The 11,421-nt window shown below is 40.4% G+C and overlaps 2 long non-coding RNA genes across 2 annotated transcripts; both read right to left on the reverse strand.

The window, feature by feature from the left end:
* Window positions 1-1,687: 1,687 nt before the first annotated feature.
* On the reverse strand, window positions 1,688-3,564 carry LOC124398784. Its single transcript, XR_006928125.1, has 2 exons — window positions 3,236-3,564; window positions 1,688-1,962 (listed from the first exon to the last, which is right to left on the reverse strand). It is a non-coding gene; the product is annotated as an uncharacterized LOC124398784 (long non-coding RNA).
* Window positions 3,565-9,242: 5,678 nt separating this feature from the next.
* LOC124398783 lies at window positions 9,243-11,128 on the reverse strand. The gene is made up of 2 exons (XR_006928124.1): window positions 10,758-11,128; window positions 9,243-9,517 (listed from the first exon to the last, which is right to left on the reverse strand). It is a non-coding gene; the product is annotated as an uncharacterized LOC124398783 (long non-coding RNA).
* Window positions 11,129-11,421: the final 293 nt, after the last annotated feature.

Below are 11,421 nucleotides of genomic sequence, written 5' to 3' on the forward strand. Positions count from 1 at the left end.
TTTTTGGTTTTTTTGTTTGTTTGTTTTCTGAAAGAAATAGTCTGACTATTAGTTTTGGTGTTTTTGCTACTCGGAAATTCCATCGCACTTCTCTTTTTTAGATCATTTTAAAACAATAACATGAGCCCCAATGTGTTTCTTAAAGTTTTATTTACATTTTTTATTAATTACTCGGTGATGTTGAAAACTCGGTGGTGTCAGATACTCGGTGATGTTGGATACTCGGTGATGTTGAATACTCGGTGATGTTGAATACTCGGTGATGTTGGATACTCGGTGATGTTGGATACTCGGTGATGTTGAATACTCGGTGATGTTGAATACTCGGTGGTGTCAGTTACTCGGTGATGTTGGATACCGGTGATGTTGGATACTCGGTGATGTTGAATACTCGGTGGTGTCAGTTACTCGGTGATGTTGAATATTTGGTGGTGTCAGTTACTCGGTGATGTTGAATACTCGGTGGTGTCGGATACTCGGTGATGTTGAATACTGGTGATGTTGAATACTCGGTGGTGTCGGATACCGGTGATGTTGTATACTGAGAGAGATGATGAGCATGAACTCACAAACTCACGCCTCATACCAACTATTCTCAATTCCTTTAGCTGATTACGTCACTGTTCATTGTCTATTAAACACATAAAATGAACGGGTGTCCGAAAAACTTTTTATTATTATTTCATTTTATTTTAAATCTTCACTGTAATAGAGATCTATGAGCGGGTCTCCAGCAAAGTCAGGATTTTGATTTTCTAATCAAGTGACTACTGTTTTATGTATTTATTTATTTCTTTTGTATTTATTTTTCATAAATAGCCGCCTTAAAATCCAATATATAGTCCTTCGTTTCTCTGCTGGTCCTCAGGAGCAGCTCAGTTTGGAAACTTCAACACAGCTTTCACTTTTCGCAATTTCCTCGAACGTCGTTGGAATAAAACTAAACCGAAATGGAGCCAACATACCTGGTTATGGTGTATAAACATTTTAGTGAAACTCAAAGAGACCAGAGGCAGCGGATACTGCTGGCTCTGACACGAGCTGAAGCAGAAGAGCAGAGGATCATCTCAGATCTACATCACCAGATGTTCCTGTCCCTGAACCTTAGTGACTCCAGCGACCCTTTTACATTCGCGACCCTGTTCCAAAACGCGTGTGAGGGCTGGTTGCTGCCTCGAGAATTTGAGAGCTTGTTGCTGCCTCAGAAATTTGAAGCCAGACGGTTTATCGAGCCGATAATAATGGAGCTGTTTCTCGCAAGACTTCCAGAACAGACTGCCGGATGGACTCGACACCATCAACCAGCAACGCTAAACGAGGCCGCCCACTTGGCATCAAAACACCTGACGTGTCACAATGTCTCCTTCCTGATCTGATCTCATGCCCATTTAAGGAGATGATCAGAGGGCACTTTGGGTGAATGTGACGAATGTCACGTGCGCGCTCGCCTGTTTAAACAAAAAAGATCTACTGTTTTCAATAACGATCAACTTATTTTATTTATTTTACTCTGATTTCGTATCAAAACCTATTTCTTTTTTCTGCTATCTTATTTATCTTTTACATTGTATTTTAAAAGTGTTTATCGACAATCTTCAATAAAACATCTTTCTCAATACTCAGTAAACTGTATTTGTATTTTTTTATCTGTGCCTTTTTATGATTAATTCATGTATTTGTTTGTTTGTTTGTTTAAAACGTTTATTGGAAATACAGTAGTACAGAATAGTAGAAGTACAAACACTTTTGTTGTAAGTACAATAAAAGATGCAGGTGAATGAATCTGTGGCTCGGAATATCCATGTTGTCGTTTTAAGCGGTGGTGTCGGATATTCGCTCGATAGCTGAAACGTTCGCATGAATCCGACACGATTTTGTTCCATGAAGATCCAAAAGTTCCTCCTTCGATTTTCAACGGGGCGCGGTTCAGGTTTTCACTCGACGCCGGTATCATTTTTCACTCTGTTCACCGACAGACAAACGTTCACAGACCCGTGTTTTAGAAAAGGCGGAGACACAGAGAGAGAGAGAGAGAGAGAGAGAGAGAGAGAGAGAGAGAGAGAGAGAGAGAAAGAGAGAGAGGTGGGGGGGTTATAGAAGAATGATCGCAAACAACATTTTAAAATGAAAATGTCTGGGCCTTCAGTCATTTGAATATAAAAATGTTTAGATTCTTCTATTAAATTCTAGAAGCTCGCGCTCTACTTTGCCGGATGCAATTTCATGCGGTCTTATAACTTGCATATTATAGCTCGTATATTTATTCTTGTATATTATAACTAGTATATTATAACTTGTATAGACCGATACTGATCAGAAATGGAGCACATATCTGGCTGAACTTTATGAACAGTACGTTTGCAATCTCCGTGAATCTCTACGAAATCAACGTCGTGCACTGCTGGCTCTGATATTAGCAAAGACAGAGCAGCAACAACGTCTCCAGAACTTCATGTCAGAGCTACATCGCCAGAGGTTTCTGTCCCTGACCCTCACTGACGCCGACGAGCCTTTTACATTTGCAAAGCTGCTCCAAATCAGGGCATTCTCACCCCACATCGTCACATATCCAAATCGCATGTGAGGGCTGGTTGCTGCCTCAAGATCCTGAGGCCAAACGAAACGTCGAGCTGTTAGTGATGGAGCAGTTTCTCACAGGTCTCCCAGATCAGACCGACGATTGGATTCGATGTCAACAACCAGCGACACTGGTCAAGGCCGCCCACTAGGCAAAAATCCACCTGACGACTCTCGCAGTCTCTCCTCCTTAACTGAATCTCATTACTGGTTCAGGAGACGAGCAGGACATGTCCACTGTACATAACGATCAACTTATTTTATTTCTTTACTCTGATTTTGCACCAAAACCTATTGCATTTTCTGTTATCTTGTCTCTTTTTTTTCCATTGTATTTTAAAATTGTTTCTCAATAATCTTCAATAAAACATCTTTCTCAATCCTGAGTAACCTGTAATTGTATATATTTGGATCTGTCTTCAACTGTGCAATAAATTATGACAATTAAACGTTTATTGTAAATACAGTAGTACAAAATAGTTGTAAGTACAATAAAATATGCAGGTGAATGAATCTGTGGCTCGGAATATCCATGTTGTCGTTTTAAGCGGTGATGTCGGTGGTGTCGGATACTCGGTGATGTTGGATACTCGGTGGTGTCAGATACTCGGTGATGTTGGATACTCGGTGATGTTGGATACTCGGTGGTGTCAGATACCTGGTGATGTTGGATACTCGGTGATGTTGGATACTCGGTTGTGTCAGATACTCGGTGATGTTGGATACTCGGTGGTGTCGGATATTCGCTCGACGGCTGAAACGTTCGCATGAATCCCACACAATTTTGTTCCATGAAGATCCAAAAGTTCCTCCTTCGAGTTTCAACGGGGCGCGGTTCAAGTTTTCACTCGACGCCGGTATCATTTGTTTACCAAATGATTCTCATTCAGTAAAACCAGTTTGGTCGTCGGATTTCAAAACAAAACGGAACTGTATTTTTTATCCCCGAGCTGAAGGAACTTAATCCAAATGTCTAAATATTTTAGTTCCTGGGAAAACATCCCGCACCGCCATTATTTTCTCTCTCCTCTTTTTCCCGCGTTCCCCAAATCCAGTCCACCTCGAAACCTGATTGGACAAACAGTCTGTCCCTCATACAGGGAGAAAATCCTCATTTTCTATCTTTCATGCCCCATCACGACAATATATTCGTACAGTATAATAATAATCAATAAGCAAAATTTTATTAAATGGTTTGAAATGCACACAATGAAATATATACATTGTCCTAAATCCCTAGTATGTTACATCAGTAAACTGTATTTGTATAATTTGGATCTGTGCCTTTTATTATTAATTCATTTTATTTTTGTTTGTTTGTTTTCTGAAAGAAATAGTCTGACTATTAGTTTTGGTGTTTTGCTACTCGGAAATTCCATCGCACTTCTCTTTTTAGATCATTTTAAAACAATAACATGAGCCCCAATGTGTTTCTTAAAGTTTTATTTAAATTTTTTTAATTACTCGGTGATGTTGGATACCGGTGATGTTGAATACTGGTGATGTTGAATACTCGGTGATGTTGAATACTCGGTGGTGTCAGATACTCGGTGATGTTGAATACTCGGTGGTGTCAGATACTCGGTGATGTTGGATACTCGGTGGTGTCAGTTACTCGGTGGTGTCAGATACTCGGTGATGTTGAATAGTCGGTGATGTTGAATACTCGGTGGTGTCAGTTACTCGGTGGTGTCAAATACTCGGTGATGTTGAATACTCGGTGGTGTCAGTTACTCGGTGGTGTCAGTTACTCGGTGATGTTGAATACTCGGTGATGTTGAATACTCGGTGGTGTCAGTTACTCGGTGGTGTCAGTTACTCGGTGATGTTGAATACTCGGTGGTGTCAGATACTCGGTGATGTTGAATACTCGGTGGTGTCAGTTACTCGGTGATGTTGAATACTCGGTGGTGTCGGATACTCGGTGATGTTGTATACTGAGACCCAGAACCTCCAGGAGAGATGATGAGCATGAACTCACAAACTTACGCCTCATACCAACTATTCTCAATTCCTTTAGCTGATTACGTCACTGTTCATTGTCTATTCTTCTTCTTCTTCTTCTTCTTTCGGCTGCTCCCATTAGGGGTCGCCACAGCGGATCATCCGTCTCCATACCACCCTGTCCTCTACATCTGCCTCTTTCACACCAACTACCTGCATGTCTTCCCTCACCACATCCATGAACCTCCTCCTTGGCCTTCCTCTTTTACCTCCTACCTGGTGGCTCCATCTTCAACACATAAAATGAACGGGTGTCCGAAAACTTTTATTATTATTTCATTTTATTCTAAATCTTCACTGTAATATAGATCTATGAGCGGGTCTCCAGCAAAGTCAGGATTTTGATTTTCTAATCAAGTGACTACTGTTTTATGTATTTATTTATTTATTTTGTATTTATTTTCATAAATAGCCGCCTTAAAAATCCAATATATAGTCCTACGTTTCTCTGCTGGTCCTCAGGAGCAGCTCAGTTTAAACTTCAACACAGCTTTCACTTTTCGCAATTTCCTCGAACGTCGTTGGAATAAAACTAAACCGAAATGGAGCCAACATACCTGGTTATGTTTTATAAACATTTTAGTGAAACTCAAAGAGAGAAAAGACAGCGGATACTGCTGGCTCTGACACGAGCTGAAGCAGAAGAGCAGAGGATCATCTCAGATCTACATCACCAGATGTTCCTGTCCCTAAACCTTAGTGACTCCAGCGACCCTTTTACATTCGCGAAGCTGCTCCAAAACGCGTGTGAGGGCTGGTTGCTGCCTCGAGAATTTGAGAGCTTGTTGCTGCCTCAGAAATGTGAAGCCAGACGGTTTATCGAGCCGATAATAATGGAGCTGTTTCTCGCAAGACTTCCAGAACAGACTGCCGGATGGACTCGACACCATCAACCAGCAACGCTAAACGAGGCCGCCCACTTGGCATCAAAACACCTGACGTGTCACAATGTCTCCTTCCTGATCTGATCTCATGCCCATTTAATGTGATGATCAGAGGGCACCTCGGGTGAATGTGACGAATGTCACGTGCGCGCTCGCCTGTTTAAAAAAAAAAAAAAGATCTACTGTTTTCAATAACGATCAACTTATTTTATTTATTTTACTCTGATTTCGTATCAAAACCTATTTCTTTTTTCTGCTAGCTTATTTATCTTTTACATTGTATTTTAAAAGTGTTTATCGACAATCTTCAATAAAACATCTTTCTCAATACTCAGTAAACTGTATTTGTATAATTTGGATCCGTGCCTTTTTATTATTAATTCATTTTTAGTTTTTGTTTGTTTGTTTTTTTCTGAAAGAAATGGTCTGACTGTTAGTTTTGGTGTTTTTGCTGCTCGGAACTTCCATCGCACTTCTCTTTTTTTTTTAATCATTTTAACAAAATAACATGAGCCCCAATGTGTTTCTTAAAGTTTTATTTTAATTAATGATTGATTTAGAAACTTTGTTGATGAACCAGAGCAACTTTAGTGTGGTAAAAGCTCTCATTAGACCAATACTGATCAGAAATGGAGCACACATATCTGGCTGAACTTTATGAACAGTACGTTTGCAATCTTCTTGAATCTCTACGAGATCAACGTCGGGCACTGCTGGCTCTGATATTAGCAAAGACAGAGCAGCAACAACGGCTCCAGAACTTCATGTCGGAGCTACATCGCCAGAGGTTTCTGTCCCTGACCCTCACTGAGGCCGACGACCCTTTTACATTTGCAAAGCTGCTCCAAATCGCATGTGAGGGCTGGTTGCTGCCTCAAGATCCTGAGGCCAAACGACGTTTGATTCGATGTCATCAACCAGCAACACTAGTCGAGGCCGCCCACTGGGCAACGATCCACCTGACGACTCTCGCAGTCTCTCCTCCTTAACTGAATCTCATTACTGGTTAAGGAGACGAGCAGGACATGTCCACTGTTGTACATAACAATCAACTTATTTTATTTCTTTACTCTGATTTCGTATCAGAACCTATTTATTTTCTGTTATTTTGTCTTTTTTCATTGTATTTTAAAATTGTTTTCAATAATCTTCAATAAAACATTTTCTCAATCCTCAGTAACTTGTAATTGTATTTATTTGGATGGTCGGTGGTGTCAGATGGTGTCAGTGGTCGGTGGTGTCAGATACTCGGTGATGTTGAATACTCGGTGATGTTGAATACTCGGTGATGTTGAACACTCGGTTGTGTCAGATACTCGGTGATGTTGGATACTCGGTGATGTTGGATACTCGGTGATGTTGAATACTCGGTTGTGTCAGATACTCGGTGATGTTGAATACTCGGTGATGTTGGATACTCGGTGATGTTGAATACTCGGTTGTGTCAGATACTCGGTGATGTTGGATACTCGGTGGTGTCGGATATTCGCTCGACGGCTGAAACGTTCGCATGAATCCGACACGATTTTGTTCCATGAAGATCCAAAAGTTCCTCCTTCGATTTTCAACAGGGCGCGGTTCAAGTTTTCACTCGACGCCGGTATCATTTTTTTACCAAATGATTCTCATTCCAACACATTCGCGTTTGGTCGTCGGATTTCAAAACAAAACGAAACTGTATTTTTATCCCGAGCTGAAGGAACTTAATCCAAATGTCTAGATATTTTTAGTTCCTGGGAAAACATCCCGCACCGCCATGATTTCTCTTTGCTCTTTTTTTCTCGCGTTCCCCCAAATCCAGTCCACCTTCGAAACCTGATTGGACAAACAGTCCGTCCCTCATACAGGGAGAAAATCCTCATTTTTTTATCTTTCATGCCCCATCACGACAATATATTCGTACAGTATAATAATAATCAATAATCAAAAATTTTATTAAATGGGTTTGAAAATTAAATGCACACAATGAAATATATACATTGTCCTAAATCCCTAGTATGTTACATCAGTAAACTGTATTTGTATAATTTGGATCTGTGCCTTTTTATTATTAATTCATTTTTAATTTTTTTTGTTTTTTTTGTTTGTTTGTTTTCTGAAAGAAATAGTCTGACTATTAGTTTTGGTGTTTTTGCTACTCGGAAATTCCATCGCACTTCTCTTTTTTAGATCATTTTAAAACAATAACATGAGCCCCAATGTGTTTCTTAAAGTTTTATTTACATTTTTTATTAATTACTCGGTGATGTTGAAAACTCGGTGGTGTCAGATACTCGGTGATGTTGGATACTCGGTGATGTTGAATACTCGGTGATGTTGAATACTCGGTGGTGTCAGTTACTCGGTGATGTTGGATACTCGGTGATGTTGGATACTCGGTGATGTTGAATACTCGGTGATGTTGAATACTCGGTGGTGTCAGTTACTCGGTGATGTTGGATACTCGGTGATGTTGGATACTCGGTGATGTTGAATACTCGGTGGTGTCAGTTACTCGGTGATGTTGAATATTTGGTGGTGTCAGTTACTCGGTGATGTTGAATACTCGGTGGTGTCGGATACTCGGTGATGTTGAATACTCGGTGATGTTGAATACTCGGTGGTGTCGGATACTCGGTGATGTTGTATACTGAGAGAGATGATGAGCATGAACTCACAAACTCACGCCTCATACCAACTATTCTCAATTCCTTTAGCTGATTACGTCACTGTTCATTGTCTATTAAACACATAAAATGAACGGGTGTCCGAAAAACTTTTTATTATTATTTCATTTTATTTTAAATCTTCACTGTAATAGAGATCTATGAGCGGGTCTCCAGCAAAGTCAGGATTTTGATTTTCTAATCAAGTGACTACTGTTTTATGTATTTATTTATTTCTTTTTGTATTTATTTTTCATAAATAGCCGCCTTAAAAATCCAATATATAGTCCTTCGTTTCTCTGCTGGTCCTCAGGAGCAGCTCAGTTTGGAAACTTCAACACAGCTTTCACTTTTCGCAATTTCCTCGAACGTCGTTGGAATAAAACTAAACCGAAATGGAGCCAACATACCTGGTTATGGTGTATAAACATTTTAGTGAAACTCAAAGAGACCAGAGGCAGCGGATACTGCTGGCTCTGACACGAGCTGAAGCAGAAGAGCAGAGGATCATCTCAGATCTACATCACCAGATGTTCCTGTCCCTGAACCTTAGTGACTCCAGCGACCCTTTTACATTCGCGACCCTGTTCCAAAACGCGTGTGAGGGCTGGTTGCTGCCTCGAGAATTTGAGAGCTTGTTGCTGCCTCAGAAATTTGAAGCCAGACGGTTTATCGAGCCGATAATAATGGAGCTGTTTCTCGCAAGACTTCCAGAACAGACTGCCGGATGGACTCGACACCATCAACCAGCAACGCTAAACGAGGCCGCCCACTTGGCATCAAAACACCTGACGTGTCACAATGTCTCCTTCCTGATCTGATCTCATGCCCATTTAAGGAGATGATCAGAGGGCACTTTGGGTGAATGTGACGAATGTCACGTGCGCGCTCGCCTGTTTAAACAAAAAAGATCTACTGTTTTCAATAACGATCAACTTATTTTATTTATTTTACTCTGATTTCGTATCAAAACCTATTTCTTTTTTCTGCTATCTTATTTATCTTTTACATTGTATTTTAAAAGTGTTTATCGACAATCTTCAATAAAACATCTTTCTCAATACTCAGTAAACTGTATTTGTATTTTTTTATCTGTGCCTTTTTATGATTAATTCATGTATTTGTTTGTTTGTTTGTTTAAAACGTTTATTGGAAATACAGTAGTACAGAATAGTAGAAGTACAAACACTTTTGTTGTAAGTACAATAAAAGATGCAGGTGAATGAATCTGTGGCTCGGAATATCCATGTTGTCGTTTTAAGCGGTGGTGTCGGATATTCGCTCGATAGCTGAAACGTTCGCATGAATCCGACACGATTTTGTTCCATGAAGATCCAAAAGTTCCTCCTTCGATTTTCAACGGGGCGCGGTTCAGGTTTTCACTCGACGCCGGTATCATTTTTCACTCTGTTCACCGACAGACAAACGTTCACAGACCCGTGTTTTAGAAAAGGCGGAGACACAGAGAGAGAGAGAGAGAGAGAGAGAGAGAGAGAGAGAGAGAGAGAGAGAGAGAGAGAGAGAGAGGTGGGGGGGTTATAGAAGAATGATCGCAAACAACATTTTAAAATGAAAATGTCTGGGCCTTCAGTCATTTGAATATAAAAATGTTTAGATTCTTCTATTAAATTCTAGAAGCTCGCGCTCTACTTTGCCGGATGCAATTTCATGCGGTCTTATAACTTGCATATTATAGCTCGTATATTTATTCTTGTATATTATAACTAGTATATTATAACTTGTATAGACCGATACTGATCAGAAATGGAGCACACATATCTGGCTGAACTTTATGAACAGTACGTTTGCAATCTCCGTGAATCTCTACGAAATCAACGTCGTGCACTGCTGGCTCTGATATTAGCAAAGACAGAGCAGCAACAACGTCTCCAGAACTTCATGTCAGAGCTACATCGCCAGAGGTTTCTGTCCCTGACCTCACTGACGCCGACGAGCCTTTTACATTTGCAAAGCTGCTCCAAATCAGGGCATTCTCACCCCACATCGTCACATATCCAAATCGCATGTGAGGGCTGGTTGCTGCCTCAAGATCCTGAGGCCAAACGAAACGTCGAGCTGTTAGTGATGGAGCAGTTTCTCACAGGTCTCCCAGATCAGACCGACGATTGGATTCGATGTCAACAACCAGCGACACTGGTCAAGGCCGCCCACTAGGCAAAAATCCACCTGACGACTCTCGCAGTCTCTCCTCCTTAACTGACTCTCATTACTGGTTCAGGAGACGAGCAGGACATGTCCACTGTACATAACGATCAACTTATTTTATTTCTTTACTCTGATTTTGCACCAAAACCTATTGCATTTTCTGTTATCTTGTCTCTTTTTTTTCCATTGTATTTTAAAATTGTTTCTCAATAATCTTCAATAAAACATCTTTCTCAATCCTCAGTAACCTGTAATTGTATATATTTGGATCTGTCTTCAACTGTGCAATAAACTATGACAATTAAACGTTTATTGTAAATACAGTAGTACAAAATAGTTGTAAGTACAATAAAATATGCAGGTGAATGAATCTGTGGCTCTGAATATCCATGTTGTCGTTTTAAGCGGTGATGTCGGTGGTGTCGGATACTCGGTGATGTTGGATACTCGGTGATGTTGGATACTCGGTGGTGTCAGATACCTGGTGATGTTGGATACTCGGTGGTGTCAGATACCTGGTGATGTTGGATACTCGGTGATGTTGGATACTCGGTTGTGTCAGATACTCGGTGATGTTGGATACTCGGTGGTGTCGGATATTCGCTCGACGGCTGAAACGTTCGCATGAATCCCACACAATTTTGTTCCATGAAGATCCAAAAGTTCCTCCTTCGAGTTTCAACGGGGCGCGGTTCAAGTTTTCACTCGACGCCGGTATCATTTGTTTACCAAATGATTCTCATTCAGTAAAACCAGTTTGGTCGTCGGATTTCAAAACAAAACGAAACTGTATTTTTTATCCCCGAGCTGAAGGAACTTAATCCAAATGTCTAGATATTTTAGTTCCTGGGAAAACATCCCGCACCGCCATTATTTTTCTCTCTCCTCTTTTTTCCCGCGTTCCCCCAAATCCAGTCCACCTCCGAAACCTGATTGGACAAACAGTCTGTCCCTCATACAGGGAGAAAATCCTCATTTTCTATCTTTCATGCCCCATCACGACAATATATTCGTACAGTATAATAATAATCAATAAGCAAAAATTTTATTAAATGGTTTGAAATGCACACAATGAAATATATACATTGTCCTAAATCCCTAGTATGTTACATCAGTAAACTGTATTTGTATAATTTGGATCTGTG

The sequence above is a fragment of the Silurus meridionalis genome, chromosome 16 (assembly GCF_014805685.1).
Source record: "Silurus meridionalis isolate SWU-2019-XX chromosome 16, ASM1480568v1, whole genome shotgun sequence".
Lineage (NCBI taxonomy): Eukaryota > Metazoa > Chordata > Actinopteri > Siluriformes > Siluridae > Silurus > Silurus meridionalis.